Source organism: Heterocephalus glaber, unplaced genomic scaffold, assembly GCF_053883595.1.
Source record: "Heterocephalus glaber isolate CG9 unplaced genomic scaffold, H.glaber_assembly_v1.0 deba00001531, whole genome shotgun sequence".
Classification (NCBI taxonomy): domain Eukaryota; kingdom Metazoa; phylum Chordata; class Mammalia; order Rodentia; family Bathyergidae; genus Heterocephalus; species Heterocephalus glaber.
In genome coordinates, this window is record NW_028258329.1 from 6,916,763 (window position 1) to 6,937,223 (window position 20,461).

The window sequence follows — 20,461 nt, forward strand, 5'->3', positions numbered from 1 at the left end:
ACTGAATGGATAAAAAAATGGTGACTGAATGGATAAAAACTGAATGGTGACTGAATGGATAAAAAAAATGTAGTACATACATAATCTGGAATATTATTTGACCTATTTATAACCTTTTGTAAAAAGGACATCATGTCACATGGTATAATATGGAGGACCTTTTAAGACTACTAAGTGAATTAAGCCACTCACAAAAGGATACATACCATTATAATTCCGATTATATGAGTTACCTAGAGTAGTCACATTCATAGAAAATAGCACAGTGGTTCTTATCAGGGACTAAACAAGGTGGAACTGGGACTTACTGTATGGTGGGTACAGAGGGTGTTTTTTTTTGGTACCAGGGATTGAACTCAGGACCTTGTACTTGTGAGACAAACGTAGTGCCACTGAGCCAAATCTCCAGCCCCGGTACAGAGTTTTACTACAAGACGGATGCAGGTAATAGATACACAGAAACCTGAAGGTACATAATGCCACCACTACACATTTTAAAATGGTAAATTCCATGCATATTTTACCACCGTATTTATATTTCAAAACACGCAAATACTAAAACAAAAAAGGTATATGCATTTCTTTAAAATGACTGCAGAAGAAAAAAATTCACTAATTCTAGTTAACTACTAACTCTGGATCAAATAAGTTCTTATTTTTCTATGTGGTAAAGCTAAAGGGTTTTACTAAAAAAGGCAACATTTAAAACTTACCTTTAGAAAACACAGATGGGCATTTTTCACATAAAATAAGTGATCTATCTATTCCTCAGTGAGGTAATAGAGGAAGGAGACTCTTTAATTGACTATCAGGGCCTAAATCTATATTCAGGAAACATTAACCCTCCACCAAATTAATATGAACTCTCAGACAACTGAATTTTTTCCCTTGTCTATCCTTTTTCAAATTTCAGAAATGAGTTAGAAAAAGATTTCCAGTATAAACTATACTCTTTCTTTCTTTCTCCATCCCATCCCTGACCATGGAACTGAGGATGGAACCCAGAGAGTGCTAAGCCACACCCCAAGCCTTTTGCATTTTATTTTTAAAATTTGAGCCAGTCTCGGTAATCCTCCTGCCTCAGTTACCCACAGGGCTGGGATTACAGGTGTGTGCACTATACCTGGCTCTATGAGTTTTGCTCTCAATTTATGAGATATCATAGAACTAAGCACTCAAATTCAAAACAATTCTAGGTAATGCTAATTATGGATATTCATCATCTTTTAAAATCAATTTTTTTTACTGTTGTGAAGAACTTGTTGGTTAAGAAAATAAGTATCTGATCCCCGCTAGCACAGAGGAAAGCCGCTCCCAGCGGAAAAAGGAGGCTTCTGGGCCGCCGTGTCACCCCCGCCAGCACAGAGGAGGTGAGCCACTCCGAGCGCACAAAAGGAGATTTCTGGGCCACTGTACCACGCCCTGCCAGCACAGAGGAGGTAAGCCACTGCTAGCTCACAAGAGGAGGCTCCGGACCACCATACCACCCTGCCAGCAGAGAGGAGGTGAGCCGCTCCCACAGCCCACAAGAGGTGGCTTCTGGGCCACCATAACACCCCCAACAGCATAGAAGCAGTGAGTTGCGTGGGTGCCAGCAGCACCCGCACCCTGTTGAAATGAGAAGACACGTAAACAAGTTTTAAAACTAGACTTCCAGGTCACCTAAAAGAACCCCAAAGAGAAACGAGATGGAACAGTCTGATACCCAACCACCTGGACTCCCTGAACTGGCAACAAAAGAGGATCTGGAAAAAGTGAAATCAGAAATAATTTCTCAGATACCAACAGAGATTTTACCCATGGTGCAAGATATGATTAATAAATTTAGAGAGGACACAGATTTAAAAAAAATAGAGGAGCTGAGGAACTTGATGGAATCCCAACATAGGAAACAAATGGAATCCATAAAACAGATGCAAACAGATTTCCAGGAGATTAAAAACTCCATTGAAAGTCTATGCAACAGAATGAACCAATGTGAAGACAGATTTTCAGAGATAGAAGATAAGATTGCAATTAGTGACCAGGAAAAGAAAAATTTCTTTAAAATTGTAAGGGACCACAAGAAATCAATCCAGCAACTGCTAGACGATGCAAAGAAGAATAACATAAGACTGATCTTAGTCAATGAAGAAACAGGAGAGAGTGCAGATGACATAAAAAAACTGTCCACAGAAGTGATGGCAGAAAACTTCCCAAGGAGGGTAAAGAACTTGACATAAAGATAAGTGAGGCATATAGTACTGTAAATAGCCTTGATCAAAAGACATCTACACATAGGCATATAATAGTTAAGAATCCAGAAACCCAACAGAAGAACAAAATTCTACAAGCGGTTACAGAAAAGAAACAAATCACATACAAAGGAAAGCCCATCAGAATCACAGCAGACTTCTCAATGCAAACCCTCAAGGCAAGAAGAGCTTGGAGTGACGTATTGCAAGCCCTAAAGGAAAACAGCCTCCAACCCAGACTGATGTACCCTGCAAAATTATCTTTCAAAATTGATGGTGAAATAAGATACTTTCATGACAAAGAGCACCTTAGAACTTCATGAATACTAAGCCGGCGCTCCAAAACATTTTAGACAATATCCTAGGAAAAGACAACGAGAATCACAACCCCAGGAAGGCCCCCAGAGTGAATCTGTCGGGCGCGACAAGAAATTAAACCCAAAAGGGGAGAATCCAACAAACAGAAAAAGTCATGGCAATGATAAGTCAATATGTATGAGTTATAACCATCAATGTTAATGGTCTCAATTCACCAATCAAAAGAAACAGACTGGCAGAATGGGTCAAGAAGCAAGATCCAACAATATGCTGCATACAAGAAACAATTTAATTCAAAAAGAAACTCATAGTCTAAAAGTTAAAAGGTGGAAAACATTACTCCATGTGATAGGAACCTGAAAAGAAAAGCAGGAGTATCTATCCTCTTTGAAGGTCAAGTGGATTTCAAACGAAAATCTGAAATACTCTGGTACCAAGAATTTCAGATAAGGGATACTCAACTTGTATGTACAAATTTATTGTGAACATGTATGTGTTTTCATTCCTCTCAAGTGAAAACTTAAAAACAGGACTGTTGGTTCTTAACAGTAATACAAGAAATTTCTATATTGTTTTCCAGAGTGGTTTTATCGTTTTACATTCACAATAGCAGTATTAGAAAGTTCTAACTGGTTCACAGCTAAGCTGACATTTCTTTTAAAACTTTTAACTTCATCTCCCTAATGAGTGTATAATTCAATCTTGTTATTGTACTGATTAGTATTTTTCTGATTCTAGTGGTGCACACCTTTCCTTGTGCTGTACTGGCTATTTATCTTCTTTTGTGTCTTTTTAATTGGGTTGTCTATTAATGAGCTGTAAGAGTTCTTTATACATTCTGGTCATAGGTTATATGCATTATAAATACGGTCTGCTTAAGGGTTGCTTTTCATTTTCTTAATGTCATTTAAAGTTCTAAATTTTGATGTAATCTCATTTATCAATTTTTTTCTTTTACACATCATGTTTTTTATATCCTAGGAAATTCTTGCCTACCCTAACTTCATAAACATTTCCCCTTATAATTTCTCCATAAAGTTTTACAGTTTTAGTCTTTCATATTTAGGTTCACAGATCCTTTCAAGTTATTTTTATGTATGGAAATAAAGGGTTGAGATTAATTTTTTATATACGGATATCAGGAGTTCTAGTGCCATTTGCTGAAAACACTATCTTTTCCTCTGCTCTTGAATTGAGTTTATGTTCTATACAATGTTAATGCTAAATAATCTTTCAAAACTCAGTGGACCATATATGTGTGGTTCTATTTCTAGATTCTCTGTTTTATTCAAATGATCTATATGTCTTTCCTTACACCAACACTGCCTTGATTACTGCAGCTCTAGAGAAAGTCTTAAAATTAGGTACTAAATGTCTTCCAACACTGTTTTTTTCTTTTTACTTTTCTAGGTCCTCTGTACTCCCACATAACTTTTTAATTTCAATATCCAATTCTTCATTTATAGCAAGTATACACAGACCTGAATTTTTATATATACCTTGTGTTTTCTAATCCTGCTAAATTCAAATACAAGTTCTAGGGGCTCCTAGAGATATCTTAGTATTCTGTCTGTAGATGATCATTTCATTTACATATAAAGATTTTACTTCTACCTTGCCAATGTGGTTTGGGACTATGTTTCAAAGTTTAATGGACAGATGAAGAGTAGGCATATCTGCCCTTGTTCCCCACCTTAGGGAGAAAGCACTGTATCTTCTCCATTCATATAAGGCATTTTTGCTGAAAGTATGGAGTATATGTCTTTTCTCTGTTGAGAAAGTTCTGTTCTACTTCTAGTCTCCTGATAGCTTTTACCATGAACAGCTGTAGAACGTGGTCCAATACTTTTTCTCCAACTACTGACAGGATCATATGGCTTTTTCCTTTTCTCTGTTAAAATGATGACTTTTGGGGGTGGATCGTCCAATGCTGAACCAACACTGCCATACTTATAATAAAACCACTTTCTACATACTGCCAGATCTGACTTCTAATAGTTTGCTTTGCTAAATTTCTTTCTATGTTCATACTTTTTTCTTCTATTATCTTTATCCAGTTTTAGGATTAGCACGTTGATTTCCTAAAATGAGGGGAGAAGTGTTCTTTTTTCTGCTTTAAATGTTTGATATAATTTATCAGTTAAAACGTGTATGAGCCTGTTGTTGTCATATAGGCAGATTTTTCAAGCTAGGAATATACTTTCTTTAATAGGTGCTATTCAAATTTTATATTTCCTCCAGAGTCAGTTTCATTAATTTGTCTTCCAAGGTACTTTTTAGAAGTTGTCAAATTTATTTCAAAAAAGATTTCTGTAATATGCTTTCTAATATTCTTTTAAATTCTGTAAAATCTGTGGTAATGTCTTCTAGATCTTGATATTGTAATTTTAAAAATGTATAATTGATATTGTGTAATAGGAAGAAAAGGTCTAAAGGAGTAGGTGAAAGGAAAGAAGGGAAAAAATATGACAAAAGGAAAAAAAATGGAAACAAAGTCTTTGCAAATAGGGAAGAGAGGGCAGGGGAAGGGGAAAAAAAAAAGAACCAAGATACTCATGTAAAGGTACAAGATCCCAATGATGAATGTAACTGTATTTTATACCTAAAATGTACCAATAAACTTAATGGGGAAAAAAAAAAGAAAATAAATTATCTTAAGGTCATGGATTTTAACCATAAAATAAACTTTACTTATTAATCTTATTAATACCAATTATTGAGGTCAGCAGAGCTACTTTTCATGAATCTGGTGAATCAATCACAGATTAATTTTTTCAGGAGGTACGAAAATGAACTTTGGGACAAAACAATTATGTATACTCAACAACGAAATGCTTTTTAAAAACAAGCATCTATCAAGAGAAAATCTTTAATGTTTCATTACTTCTTTAAAAGAGAGGGATTTAAGAATTCAATTTTGAACTTAGTGAACTTGAAAACCACATGGACAAGTGGAAATGTCAAATGGGAAGCTCAATAATATAAGATTCATATTTCAGGGCTAAAAATGCATATTTAAGAGTTTTAGGCATAGGAATAATATTAATAGGACAAAAATGTAAAATGAAAAGAAAATAAAGTCCACCCCAATGGGAAAAAAAACCATTTATGTCTGTTGCAAATGAATGGCTCAAATCATTCTGCAGATACAAGGTTTGTAAACAATTTGGCCAACATCTAAAATCTAAACATTTCAGAATGAAATTGCCTTTTAGCTTTCCTCAAAAATTCCCACTCTACTTTCAAGAATCTATTCTAAGGAAATAAGACAACAGCAAAAAAAAAAAAATATATATATATATATATATGTATATATAAATATATGTATAATACATACATATTATACACACACAGATGTTCATCCAATGCAATCAACATAGTGAATACACGAGAAGCAAGACAGGCAAGCATACAGGGATGGCCTGTCCATATAATAAAATACTGCAGCCATTAAAAAGGATGAACAATGAACAAATGTTCACAATACATTGTTTTGGGTAGAAAATATGTAATTTTGATTGCTTTAAAAATTCTATACGTACTGTATGTATTGATAAAAGACCAATGGCATACGTTATGAGAATTTTTTTTCTATAATATACATTAGTGTTATTCGAAAAAAATTATTACAAACATTATTACAAAAAAACTAAGTCAAAAAGCATTCAAGAATGAACTGATTAGTAAATTAGTGGATAGCTTTGGCACCTGATACTTTCTAAGTAAAATGAACCTTTCATACTGGGAAAACTGAAGTTGTATGCATTATATTTTCTCAACAAGCTAGAGTAAAATATTATATACCTGTAATTATTTGGAGGAAAGTAGTCCACAAATACAATATTATTACTAAGAGTATATTTCCTGGTATGGTCTACATGTTACCAATATTTATGATGTGAATACAAAATAAGTTTTTTACTTTATGCCTGTTACTTCATATACTTACTTCCCTTTATGTATACAGTTTTAGTACTTTTTTTCCAGGTAGAACAGAAATCAGGAGAAGATCAAATGGAAAACATTATCTTGTAATTAATTTCCAACAACTGGAAGACAAATGGGTCACCTAACCAAAAAAAAAAAAAAATTAAGCTTATTATGAAATTGACAGAATTAGTAATATATGAAAAAATTTCCCCCACAGCAGATACTTTTGCTGAATTTTTTTCCATTTACTGAAATAGTCTATCAAATGAAAAAAAGGGCAATAGAGTACTGCTAAATCAGTATTGTTTCAGGATCCATTTTAATCTAAACCTTCTCCACAAACATAATCAAGCTGCCTGAAGAAGTATCTTCTGATTTTCAAACTATCTTAGATACCATTTTGTATTAATTACACGCTTTATCCCTGCAGTAAAGAAAGTGAAATCTAAAGAGGGTAACTGAACAGTTCAAAATGTTAGTTAAAACTTTATTACAACTTAGCAGCTGTTCTTGAACTTTAATCATTCATATACCAACATCTCAATCTTTTAATTATACAGCAATCTGTGCACTATTTACCTTTTTAACATCAATTCCCTTTTTAACTTTAATAAATGTATTAAGTATAAAACTGCATTACTGCTATAAAAGAAGTTAGTATAACTTGCCATGATGGAAAATAGCCTTAAAAAAAATGAAGACATAAATAGCAAGAAAAATGAAAGTAATTTACCAAAATTATGTGTACTTATATATGTACATTATTATAGTTTCCTTGATTACCCAGTAAATACACGTAACAAACATATACAGTATGTATACAATCATGGTAACTACAAGTAACAACAAGTCTAAACACTTGATTTACAAAAATGCATATGAGAAAACAATGTCCTTGATCAGAAGAATGCATAAAATTAATATTGAAGAGGGATGCCACTTTACTTAGGAAGACCACACCATTTTGTAGTTGGAATATAAACCAGATCAAAGAACCCTACATATGTGTAAGTACTTAAATCAGAATAGGGAATCCTTTAGGAAACCTCTGTCCAACCAGGTTCTATGGGTTTTAACACATGCTTATCATTTCTCTGAGCACTTCTTCACCTTCTAGTCAAACAACATATTCTAGGCTAATTTGGTACTTCCCTGAACCATCCCTTGAATCAGCTATTTAATCAAGTAAATCTGGTTGCTTTTTACTAAGAAATGGAATTTAAAAACCAAGATCTGGGTGGAGCTAGGTATGCTACTACAGTGCTGTTGTTGTAAGCAATTTCTAGGAAATATGTAGATATAATGTAGATACATTATCACACCGATGCCTTCAATTATCACAAGGTTCATCTCTGCCATCTCTAACCCACATTTGAGCTTCTCTTCTTCCACAGAAAGTATTCTAGGTTGCACTAAAAAAAATAACAAAGAAGAGATGGAGATGGAACACTGAATTAGTCAACCTTTGAACAACCCTAACTATTCCTCCCATAATATGTGAGATAAACCGATTTTGATTAGCATTTCTCTTACTTGAAGCAGAAAACATCTGGATACATGCATGCAAATAATTTAACAGACGATCATAATCTGTTTTCAAATGGACAAGTAAATGATAGATCATTCAGAAATAATTCTGCTAGGCCATTTTCATATCAGATCATATTCTTTTCTTGATCTGTCACTTCATCATATACTTTTTACTTTAGCCATAAAAATGCTGTACTATGTGCAGATGAACCCAAAATCTCAAACTATGATTTGAAAGGCTAGAAACAGAAATGAAAATGCGGAAAAGGACCATACAATGAATGCAAAAAATGAGTTGTCCTCAGGCAGTTCTTGAGAAAGATGGCTATTTCTCACGTCCTTGTAGCTATTCAGTATAACATATTTTTTACAAAAAAAAGATGTGTGAAATTAAAAACTGCTGAAATATATATTGTACAGGTTAAGAGAACAGCTCTACTGCCTTGATTTAAACCTCACTACCATCACTTGTACATATGTAGCGTTGAGGAAATTAGTCTTAGCTGCTGACAGCAAATCTTCCAAATACAATATTGGAATATTACTAATAATGCTCATAGATTTGTGAGGATTGAGAGATAATATGTGTGTACACACACACACATTCGGCCCAGTATCCTACACAAGTGCTTACAAATGTCAGCTATTACTTAATTTAGAAATGACTAAATGCATTTTTAAATTAATTTTATTGGTACATTTTAGGTATACAATATAATGACATTCATCATTGGAAATTTGCACCATCTTTACATAATCTCCCTTGGTTCTTTTCTCCCCATTCCCCTGCCCTCCCTTCAACCCCTCTATCCCTCCCTATTTACAAAGACTTTGTTTCCAGTTTTTCATTTTCTCACATTAATTCCATTCTCTTCTTTCCTTCCCTCTACCCCTCTCACTTTCCCTTCCCCTTTGCCCCTTTTCTTCCTATTTCATATTATCTATTATACCTTTTAACCCTTATTTACACTTTCAGTTTCTCACACTAGAGAAACTATTTGATATTTACACGTGTGTCCTATTTATTTCACTTAAGAGTTTGCCTCAATGTGTATCCATTTAGCTATGAATGTCTCTAATTTCTCATTTTTTATGGCTGAGTAGTACTCCATTTTATTTAAAAACCCTACATTTTCTTTATCCAGTCTCCAGCTGATGGGCAACAGGGCTGCTTCCAAGTTTTAGCTATTACAAACTGTGCTGCTATGAACATGGGTGCACATATTTCACTGTGGTATGATTTTTTTAATTCTTTGGGGAAGATACCCAGCAGGGGAATAGCTGGGTCAAATGGGACTTCAGTCCTAGTTCTTTGAGGTATCTCCATACTGATTTCCACAGTGCTTGCACCAGTCTATACTCCCACCAGCAGTGGAACAGGGTTCCTCTTTCCCCACAGCCCCACCAGCATTTGTTATTGGTTGATTTCATGATAGGAGCCATTCTTTTGGGGGTGAGGTGGAATCTCAGAAATGTTTTCATTTGCATCTCTCTAATGACCAATGATGTTGAACATTTTTTCATATGTTTATTTGCTATTTTTACTTTCTTGAGAAATGTCTGTTCATTTCAGATGCCAATTTTCAAATCAGGTCTTTAAATCTGGGAGGTCTGGTTTTTAAAAATTTTTTTTTTTTTGGTACTGGGGATCGAACTCGGGTCCTTGCGCTTGTGCAGCAACCAGTGAAACCACTGAGCTAAATCCTTGGCAAATGTATACTTGGCCATTTTTTTTTGTTTTGGTACTGGGGATCGAACTCGGGTCCTTATGCTTGCGCAGCAGGCGGTGAAACCACTGAGCTAAATCCCCAGCCCTTTAAAGTTCTTTATAGATTCTAGAAAGTAGACCTTTGTCTGAGGAACAGCAAGGGAAAATTTTTTCCACATTGTATGCTGTCTCTTCACACGGTTGATGGTTTCTCTTGCTGTGCAGAAGCTTTTTAATAAGAAGAGATCCCACTTGTTGATTGTTTGTGCTAGTTCACAGGCAACTTGAGGTTTTGTTCATAAAATCTTTTCCTACACCAATGTCTTTAAGAGTTCTACCTAACCTCTGTTCTAGCCGATTCAGTGTTTCTATTTTAATATTTAGATCTTTCATCCACTTCAATTTTAGTTTAGTGCATGGCGAGAGATATAGGTCTAGTTTTAATCTTTGGCAAGTTGAAATCTAATTTTTCTAGGACCATTTATTAAAGAGGCTATCTTTCCTTCAGTGAGGTTGTTTGGCTCCTTTGTCGAAGATGAGGTGGTTGAGTGTGTCTGGAGTTGTTTCTGCATCTTCTAATCTGTTCCACTGGTCCTCAGGTCTGTTTCTTTGCCAGTACCATGCTGTATTTATCACAGCAGCTTTGAGGAACAGTTTCAGATTAGGGGTTGTGATACTCCAAGCCATTCTCTCTTGCCTAGAATTGCTTTTGCTATTCTAGGTCTCATCTTGTTCCAAATGAATTTTTGGATTGTTTTCTCAAGATCTGTGAAGAATGCTCCTGGAATTTCAATTGGGATTGCACTGAATCTATATAGCAGTTTTGGAAGTGTGGCCATTTTCACTATGTTGATCCTTCCTACCCAGGAACAAGGGATGTCTTTCCATTTTCTGATATCATTTTCAATCTCTTTTCAGAGTGCTATAGTTTTCACAGAAGAGGTCTTTGATTTCTTTTGTTAGGTTGATTCCTAGGTATTTCAGGTGTTTGGATGCTATTGTGAAAGGAATTGTTTGCCCTATTTCTGTCTCAGTGAGTCTGTTGTTTCTACAGAGGAAAGCTATAGATTTTTTGTGTTGACCTTGTATCCAGCTACTTTACTGAATTTGGTTATGAGGTCTAGAAGACTTTTGGTGGAGTTCTAGGGGTTGTCTATATACAGTATCATGTCATCTGCACATAATGACAATTTGACTTCTTCATTTCCTATCTTTATTCCTTTTATTTCTTTCTCTTGTCTAATTGCCGTGGCTAATGTTTCCAAAACTATACTGAAGAGGAGTGGTGATAGTGGATATCCTTGTCTTGTTCCTGATTTTAGTGTGAAGAATTATCAGTTTTTGACCACTTAGTATGATATTGGCTGTTGGTTTTTCATAGATGGCTTTTATCAGATTGAGGTAGAGACCGTCTATTCCAATTTTTTGTAAGGTTTTTGTTATAAATGTGTTGGATTTTGTCGAATGCTTTTTCTGCATCTACTGAGATGATCATATGTTTTTTGTCCTTGGCTCTATTACACTGATTGATTTGCATATGCTGAACCATCCCTACATCCGTGGGATGAATCACACTTAGCCAGGGTGTATGATCTTCTTGATGATCTTTTGCATTCTATTTGCCAGTACCTTAGTAAGGATCTTTGCATCTATGTCCATTAGTGAGATTGGCCTCTAGTTCTCTTTTTTGGTTGGGTCTTTCTCTGCTTTGGAGATCAAGGTGATGCTTGCTTCCAGGAAAGAATTCTGGAGCACCGCTTCCCCTTCAATTTCATTGAAGAGTTTAAACAGTAGTGACAGTAGTTTCTCCCTAAATGTCTTGTAGAATTCAGCAGTGAAGTCATCAGGACCTGGGCTTTTCACAGTTGGTAAATTTTTAATTATGTTTTCAATTTCATTGAATGATACTGGATTGTTTAGAATTTTTAGGTCTTCTTCAATCCACTTTGGTAATTCATATGTATCTAGGAATCTGTCCATATCTTCTGTGATTTCCATCTTATTGGTGTATAGGTTCTCGAAGTAGGTATTGATGATCCTCTGGATTTCTGCTGGGTCCATTGTAATTTCATCCTTTCCATTCCTAATTGCATGGATTTGGGCCTTTTCTTTCCTTTTCCTGATAAGGTTGGCTAAGGGTCTGTCATTTTGTTTATTCTTTCTAGGAATCAACTCCTGACTTCATTGATTTTTTGTATCATTCTCTTAGCCTCCACTGCATTGATGTGTGCTCTGATCTTTATAATTTCTTCCCTTGTATGAGCTTTGGGTTTGTCCTGCTCTTCTTTTTCTAGAAGTTTGAGGTTCTATATCAGGTTGTTTAATTGGGCTCACTCTGTTTTCCTAATATGAGTATTCACTGCTATGAATTTCCCTCATAAAATTGCTTTTACTGTGTCCCATAGATTCCGATATGTTGTACTGGTATTGTCATTTAATTGTAGGAACTGTCTGATGTCTTCTTTAATTTCCTCTGTGACTCACTGGTTATTCAAAAGTGTGTTCAATTTCCATGTGTTTATGAAATTCTTGCAGTTTCTTTTGCTACTGATCTCCAATTTCATTGCACTATGGTCTGATAACATACAGGGGATAACTTCAGTTCCTTTGCACTTACTTACACATGTTCTTTGTGCAAGTATGTAGTCTATTATGGAGAACGACCATGTGTAGCAAAAAAGAATGTGCAGTCTGATTTTGTTGGGTGGAACACTATATAAACATTGGTAAAGTTCATTTGTTCAAGAGTTTGAGTTCTAGTATTTCATTGCTTTTTTTTTTTTTTTTGGTACTGGGTACTGGGGATCAAACTTGGATCCTTGCGCTTGGAAGGCGGGCAGTGGAACCACTGAGCTAAATCCCCGGCCCCTTGTTGCTTTTTTTTTTCTAGTTGATCCATTTGTGACAGAGGGGTATTGAGGTCCCCCCCACTACTACTTTATTAGTGCTTATTTGATTTATCATGTCCATTAGTATTTGTTTTATATAGTTGGGTGCACTAGTGTTTGGTGCATATATATTCATGACTGCCATCTCTTCCTGTTGGACCGTTCCCTTGACAAGGATGTAGTGTCCTTCTTCGTCTCTCTTAATCAGTGTTGGTTTGAAATCCCTTGATCTACAAAGAGGATAGCTACTCCTGCTTTTGTGGGGGTTCCTGTTGCATGGAGTATTGTTTTCCACCCTTTACCTTTCAGTCTATGACTTTCTTTTTGAATTGTTTCTTGTATGCAGCATATTGTTGGATCTTGCTTCTTGACCCATTCTACCAGTCTTTTTCTTTTGATTGGTGAATTGAGACCATTAACATTGATGGTTATAACTCATACATATTGACTTATCATTGCCATGACCTTTTCTGTGGGTTGGATTCTCTCCCTTTGCATTTAGTTTCTTCTCATGCCCAATGAATTCATTCTGCTCGGCTTCCTGGGGTTGTGATCCTTATTTTCTTTTCCTAGGATATTGTCTAAAATTTCTTGGAGTGTTGGTTTGGTATTCATGAAGTTCCTAAGGTGCTCTTTGTCATGAAAGTATCTTATTTCACCATGAATTTTGAAAGATAGTTTTGCAGGGTACAACAATCTGGGTTGGAGGCTGTTTTCTTTTAGGGCTTGCAATACATCACTCCAAGCTCTTCTTGCCTTGAGGGTTTGCACTGAGAAGTCTGCTGTGATTATGATGGGCTTTCCTTTGCATGTGATTTGTTTCTTTTCTGTAACTACTTATACAACTTTGTTCTTCTGTTGGGTTTCTGGAATCTTAACTATTATATGCCTATGTGTAGATGTTTTTTTATCAAGGCTAGTTGGAGTCCTATATGCCTCACTTATCTGTATGTTCTTTTCCCCTGCTTGGGAAGTTTTCTGCCATCACTTCTGTGAACAGCTTTTTGTATGTCATCTGCACTCTCTCCTGTTTCTTCATTGACTAAGATCAGTCTTATGTTATTCTTCTTTCCATCGTCTAGCAGTTGCTGGATTGATTTCTTGTGGTCCCTTACAATTTTAAAGAAATTTTTCTTCTCCTGGTGACTAATTGCAATCTTATCTTCTATAACTAAAATTCCGTCCTCACATTGGTTCATTTTGCTGCGTAAACTTTTAGTGGAGTTTTTAATCTCCTGGAAATCTGTTTGCATCTGTTTTATGGATTCCATTTGTTTCCTATGTTGGGATTCCATCATGTTCCTCAGCTCCTCTATTTTGTTTTAAATCTGTGTCCTCTCTAGATTTATTAATCATGTCTTGCACTATGGGCACAATCTCTGCTGTTATCTGACAAATTATTCCTGATTTCATTTTTTCCAGATCCTCTTTTGTTGCCAGTTCAGGGAGTCCAGGTGGTTGAGCATCAGATTGTTCCATCTCATTTCCCTTTGGGGTTGCTTTAGGTGACCTGGAAGTCTGGTTTTGAGACTTGTTTACATGTCTTCTCATTTCAAGGGGGCAGGGTGCTGCTGGTGCCCACAGAGGTCACCTCCTCGGCACTGGGGGTAGTGGTAAGGTGGCCTGGAAGGCTTCTCTTCATGCTGGGGGTGGCTCTGTTTCTTGGCACTGGGGGCGGTGCTTCAGCAGCCTGGAAGGCTGACCTCCTCGGCACTGGGGGTGGCCCTGCTCCTTGGTGCTGTGGGCAGTGGTACGGTGATCTGAAAGGCTCATCTCTTCCCTGGAATTAATAATCTCATAAATCTCAAATTCGGGAGCATCAAGTAGTCTGCAGAAGCGAATACTCCTCCTTTTCGACATTAAACAGTTCATAGAAGTTTCAGTCCACAATCAGAATGAGCTGGCCGCGAAGGCTGTGATGGCAAAGAAGCACACAAAAGGTAGGCAAAGGTAACAAGGGAGCCAGGGATTTAGCTCAGTGGTTTCGTCGCCTGCTGTGCAAGCACAAGGACCCAAGTTCAATCCCCGGTACCCAAAAAAAAAAAAAAAAAGTTAACAAATGGAGCCACTAAATTCAGTTTTTAAAGTAACAGTTTGTCAGGCAGTAAAATAAATGTATAAATGCTATGAAAATCACAACACATGCACTCAAACTGTTACAAAATATGCATAAAAGATAAATACCAGGACCTTGGATTATGGGCCTACTAAAAAGCCTGGGCCACCAAAATACACTGTCAGAACACCAGAGCTACACAGCTAAGCTAAACTTGGCCCTCTATTTCCAACCATATTCTCAACTACTCAAACTAAGTGTCTCATAGGTGTGTTAAGACCCAACTCCCCTAAGCACCCAATCTCAACTCTATTGGGGCTCAAATCCAGAGCCTCACCTATACCAGACAAATGCTCTATCCCTAAGCTAGATCCCCAGCAGCCCCCTCCTAAAATTCTGAAATAGTATCTCACCAAATTGCCCAGGCTGGGCTCCAACTTAAGATTCTCCAGCCTCAGCCTACTGAATAGCTACAAATATAGATGTGCGTCACAACAGTTTTTTTAAAAAGACATCAAAATCTATCCCTTTTCTCTAATAACCATTACTACCTTTAACCTAGGCTTTCCAAAAGCCCCCTAAATGGACTCAGAAGGCATTTTTATTTCCCTCAGTTTCATCACAGAGACCTTTTAAAACACAAATATAATCGTGTCATTTATCACTATTCTAAAATCCAAGCATTTAACATGGTTGGAAGATCCTGCCTAATCTTATTCTTTCTGTGCTCCACTCTCATTGTGACTCTTCATTTTCCCCCTAAGCTTCCAAACCCAGCCCTTTCAGTAGGGATCAGTTCCTAATTCCTTTCTGCTGAACGGCTTTCATACACACTATGATCTTTGTATCTCTTGCTAGGTTTCACCCCAAGCACTTCTCCTTTCCAAGTGTCTTACTCAGCCTTTAAGTCTTGGCATTACCATTATTTCCTCAAGAAAATGTGCCCCAGCATCCAAACTATGTTAGGACTTTTCTAATACACATTCCAAATATACTATACTTCCCTCTTAGGGCATTCACAAGTGTAACTAAGTACTTATCTGATTAAATGTTTCTCTCCACCCTCTTCAAAACTGTAATCTCAATGAAGGACAGGATCAAGTCTATTCCATTAACCCCTATGATTCCAGCAGCTACTATAGTACCTACCACAAATGAGATGTTCAAAAAATAATTGCTTAGTAAAGGAAAGCAAAAATCAAAGTATAAGAAAAATTTCAGGCTCGAGCTGCTGAAAAACCATCTAAGAGTCATGCTTTTTGACACAAAAGACGTACGTACTTCACTAAACTACAGGGGGAAGGCAACCTAACATTTAGCTAGAATCTACATGTACCAGTGGCTCTATCAGGCCTTAATACACGGTATTTCATTCAATAGTCAAAACAACCCTCTGAGGGAGATGGTATCTGCCCCTTTTTGTGAATGAAGTATGTGAGAGCCAAAATGATCAGTACTCATCCATGTCACACAGGGAGGAAGAGCTGAAATTCTGGCTCAACATCGTGTTCAGTACACTGTTACTACTGGAACTGGTCAACTGGTAGCTAAAGAAAGGCTATCAGTCAAAGATGTCACTGGTATAAGCCATCACTAAATAGGCTGAACTACAAACTGTGTAAGGAAGCTGGATGTGGTGGCGCATGCCTGTGCTCCCTGCACTAGGGAAGCAGATGCAGGAGGAATGCTGCAAGTTCCAGGCTTGTCTGGGCTACATAGTGAGACCCTGTCTCAAAAAAACCAAAAACCAAAGCAACAACAACAAAAAACTGCGCAAGGAGCCATTTAATTTCAATTTTGTGAGTTTATGCTACTCTTTTCAGTAGCAGAGGATTAATATAATTTCTACAAGATGAGCATAGCTGCACAAAAGAAATTAGAACATGAACAGGACTGCTGCATTACACTATGTTCTCCCCCAGTTCCAACACTAATAGGCAATTTGTTGTATCTGATGCAACAAAACAGACTGTCAAAACACAAAAGTCGTGGGCACTTATGAGTGATCTCAGTTTTGACATCTCTCTCCCAAAATCTCCTACTCTGCTAGAGCTGATACCATTCTCTGCCCTCCAAAGATAAAGTTTTACACATTTGCAAAGGAACTATTACTTATGTCTCAAAGTAACTTGAAAACAAAAACTTTGCAATCTCAGTTCTCGGACAATTAGAAGGATTACAACGACAGGATTACTAGCAAGGATGGAAGGAGAGGAGAGGGGCAGGGAGGAAAAGGGAGACAGGGAAGGGTGAGGAAAGAGAGAAAGGAGAAAAAGAAAGTGAGAAATGGGCCGGGGATTTAGCTCAGTAGTTCTGCCACTTGCATGGCAAGCAAGCACAAGGACCCGAGTACAATCCCCAGTACCAAAAAAAAAAGAAAGTGAGAAGTGAGTTACAGGGAGGGAAGAGGGCAAAAAGAAGGGGAGGGCAAAAGGAAGGGGAGCGGGTAAGAGGGAGAGACAGGAAGTGGGGGAGAAGGAGAAAGGCTATCAGTCAAACATGTCACTGATGTGAGAGTGGAGATAACCTGTTAGGTGAGTATAGTCTGAATTGAGGTTTTCTCCATTTCTACAAACAAAAAAATTTATTCATTGCGTACACTGTCTGACAAACTCAATTATCCTACTATAATCTGTAACACTACCAGAAGTTCTTTGCTAAAACAAGCTTGGATAGAAGTTCTTAATTTTAATAAAGTTTACATTACCTATTTCTTCTTTGGTTGTTTGTACTTTTGGAGTCACTCTAACGAACCACTGCTAAATTCAAGGTCATGAATATTTAGCCTATAGTGTTTCAGCTCTTACATTTAATTCTGATCCATTTTGAGCCAATATTTTGTATACAGTGTGAGATAAGGATCCAATTTCATTACCTACCATGTAGATATTTAGGTGTCTCAGTACCATTTACTGTGTTAAAACAGCTATTTTCCCTCACTGAATCATCTTGGCACCTTTGTCAAAAATCAATTCATCATAAATGTGTAAGTTTACTTCTGGACTATCAAGTCTATTCCATTGATCTGTATGTTTATCTTTCTTCCAGTATCATATTATCTTGATTACTGGTGGGATTTCAGGATCAGCTTGTCACTTTCTGCAAAGCAAGCAAAAAAGAAAAGAAAAGAAAAAAAGGACCAACTGGACTTCTAATATTGATCGTGCTGAATTTGTTGATCAATTTGAGAGTATCGCAATGTTAACATTAAGTCTGCCAACCCATAAACACAATATGACTTTGTATTTGTTTAGTTCTTCTCTTAATTTCTTTGAATAGTTTGTGGTTGCTGGTGTGCAGATGTCCCACCTTCTTTTGTTAAATGTGTTCCTAAGTACTCTATTGTTTTCATGTTATTATAAATGGAATCTTTTAATTTCAATTTTGGAATGTTCACAATGATTGTTCCATGAGTTTGTTTCAAAAAATTTCAGTGATAAAAAATAAGAAAAATTGTCTACATTTAAGTATGACTACACTAAAATCCTTTAAATACAGATGTTCCTCAACTTAAAACAGAATTAAATCCTGACAAACTCATAGTAAACTGCAAATACTTCAAGTCAAAAATGTACTTACTACATGTAAAGTACTGAACTTCATAGCTTCATAGTAGAGCCAACCCTACTCTACCTTTAACATGCTTAGCACACTTACAACATCACCTTGTACAGACCTACTTTACGATAGTGTTGAATATTTCAAGTAATTTATTGAAAGTGCTGAACAAAATGGTTATATGGATTTTCATACCATCTATAAAATAAAAAATTGTAAGCCGAACTATTATAAATTGGGGACTATCTACTACTAAAAAGGGGGAAAATGGTCTAAAAAAGGAAGAAACTCTAGTGGCTGTCCAGTTTGGTAAAATATCTTGAATCAGAATAAGCAATGCCAAACAATTTTAATTCCAATTTCTGTATAAGACAATGCAACTACATTCCATACAGAAACAAAAAAAGATACCCTATATTTTCATATAAAATGTACAAAAGAACTTCATTTTGTATACTTTGTCTAACAAACAATTATCCTACTGTAATCTGTAACACAACCAGAGGTTCTTTATTCTTATAGAATTTTTCTGCAATTACTTTTAACCTAAGGACATTTTTCTTTGTTCCCTTTAAAATAGGATGTTTTCATTACTGTTTATCATTAAATCCAGGCAGAAATTCAAGTTCTAAATTAATTTAAGACTACCAAAGCTATTGTTTTATGGAAAATAACTAAAGCATTCCAGTTTATTCTGAATTACATTCTGAAATGTGTATTATCACACATTTCAAAAATACAATGGATGTAGTATGAACACAATGACAGCTACTGCTAAGTAAAGAAATAAAGAAAACAAATTGTACTTTAAATACCTATTTGAAAATGTAGTTTGGCTGTACATAACTTTCAAAAAGGAAGAATATGACCTACAAACCTTCATACTTATTACTCAAATTAGGTTATATTTTATATAAAATTCCAAAATTCCATTGATTCAAGAAATAAGATCAATAGAAGTACAAAAATATAGATAGCATTGAGAAAAATAAACTTTTCCTAACTAGAAAAGAAGCTACTTTCCTAGTTAGAAGTGATTCTAGTGGGTCTCATGATGTATATTTTGGCCTGCAAAACAATTTTCAAACGCTACGAATCTATTAAAAGAAAGACCAGAAGTCATTATGACTCAAGGCATTTATAAACAACAAGGGAGGCACCATGCACTTGGGTGTAGAACCAAGAATGAGCAAGTAAGGACTCAAATTCACCTTGTTCTCCATTTTATAAGCCTTCAACTCTACCAGACGGCCACCTTCTTCACTAGTGATTAGAACTTCCTTTTTCTCATTTTGCAAAGAATAGCCATGACTTGCTATGATACCTTCAATCTAGCTAATTCTTAGAAAAGTTAAGACAAATAAATATTGGTACCTTTGCCTCAAATCAAAACCCCAAAATACTATTTCTTGTAATCCATTTATTCCTTAAGTTTTAGGTAGAATATTCAATCCACCCAAACAAAAACAGGTTCAGGGTGAGCGGAGATATCATCTGAAATTCTAGAAAGTACTTTAAAGTATATTCTTCTATTTTAATTTGGATTTGTTTATTAATAATAGGTTACATATTTTTATATGCCTCAATCCTATGCTTTCAGGTTAAAGATATTTAAAATTGAAAGATGAAAAACTAGAAGTTTACAGGTAAAATGTTAAGGGACTATTCCTAGTAGAATCTGTCAGATAAATACACACTATGTTCTGCACAACAGATAATAGATACAGTGCCCCAAATTACATGCTGGTCATAAACACTGGCCATGAAAGCATCTTAAAATTACTGAAAAACTGAACTAAATAAGGAAACTAGAAGTAACTTTTTGTAGTGTCAATAGTCAGTCCTTTAACTGTATGTAGAGTTCAAAGCTTTTTAAAACTGTGCTTAAGACATGTAATTATTTAAAAAGTGTACAAATTAATAATTGTGCTAAATCATCCAGACTACTTAAGATATAACTTTAAAATGTTTATCAGAATAACTAGTCTGTATTTCTAGATATATCAATAAACTGTCTTGTGATTTTTAGTGACTTACTAACTCAATTTCTACAAAGTGGAGCAAGAATGTAACTCAAATTCTTACAGGAAATTATGAGAATTGAGGATATAACCACAGGGAACTTTGAGTTCCTTAGAGACAGACATGTTATTATTAAAGTCATTAGAAAGAGACTTCGTTAACTGCCCGTTAAAACTAAAGCCCATCCATACATGGCCTTTCATTCCCAGATTAATAA

The 20,461-nt window shown here is 35.8% G+C and overlaps 1 protein-coding gene across 15 annotated transcripts in view; it reads right to left on the reverse strand.

Moving 5' to 3' along the window:
* The window catches only part of Mef2a (myocyte enhancer factor 2A), a 151,169-nt gene that overhangs the window by 88,443 nt on the left and 42,265 nt on the right, over window positions 1–20,461 (reverse strand). For 6 of the 15 annotated variants that reach the window (XM_021264756.2, XM_021264757.2, XM_087188292.1 and 3 more), the window contains one exon: window positions 6,502–6,621. The exons of the other annotated variants lie outside the window; for them this stretch is intronic. The gene's annotated coding sequence lies outside the window, so the exon portion shown is untranslated. Of the gene's footprint in view, window positions 1–6,501; window positions 6,622–20,461 lie in introns of those variants that run through there. 15 annotated transcript variants of the gene reach the window in all.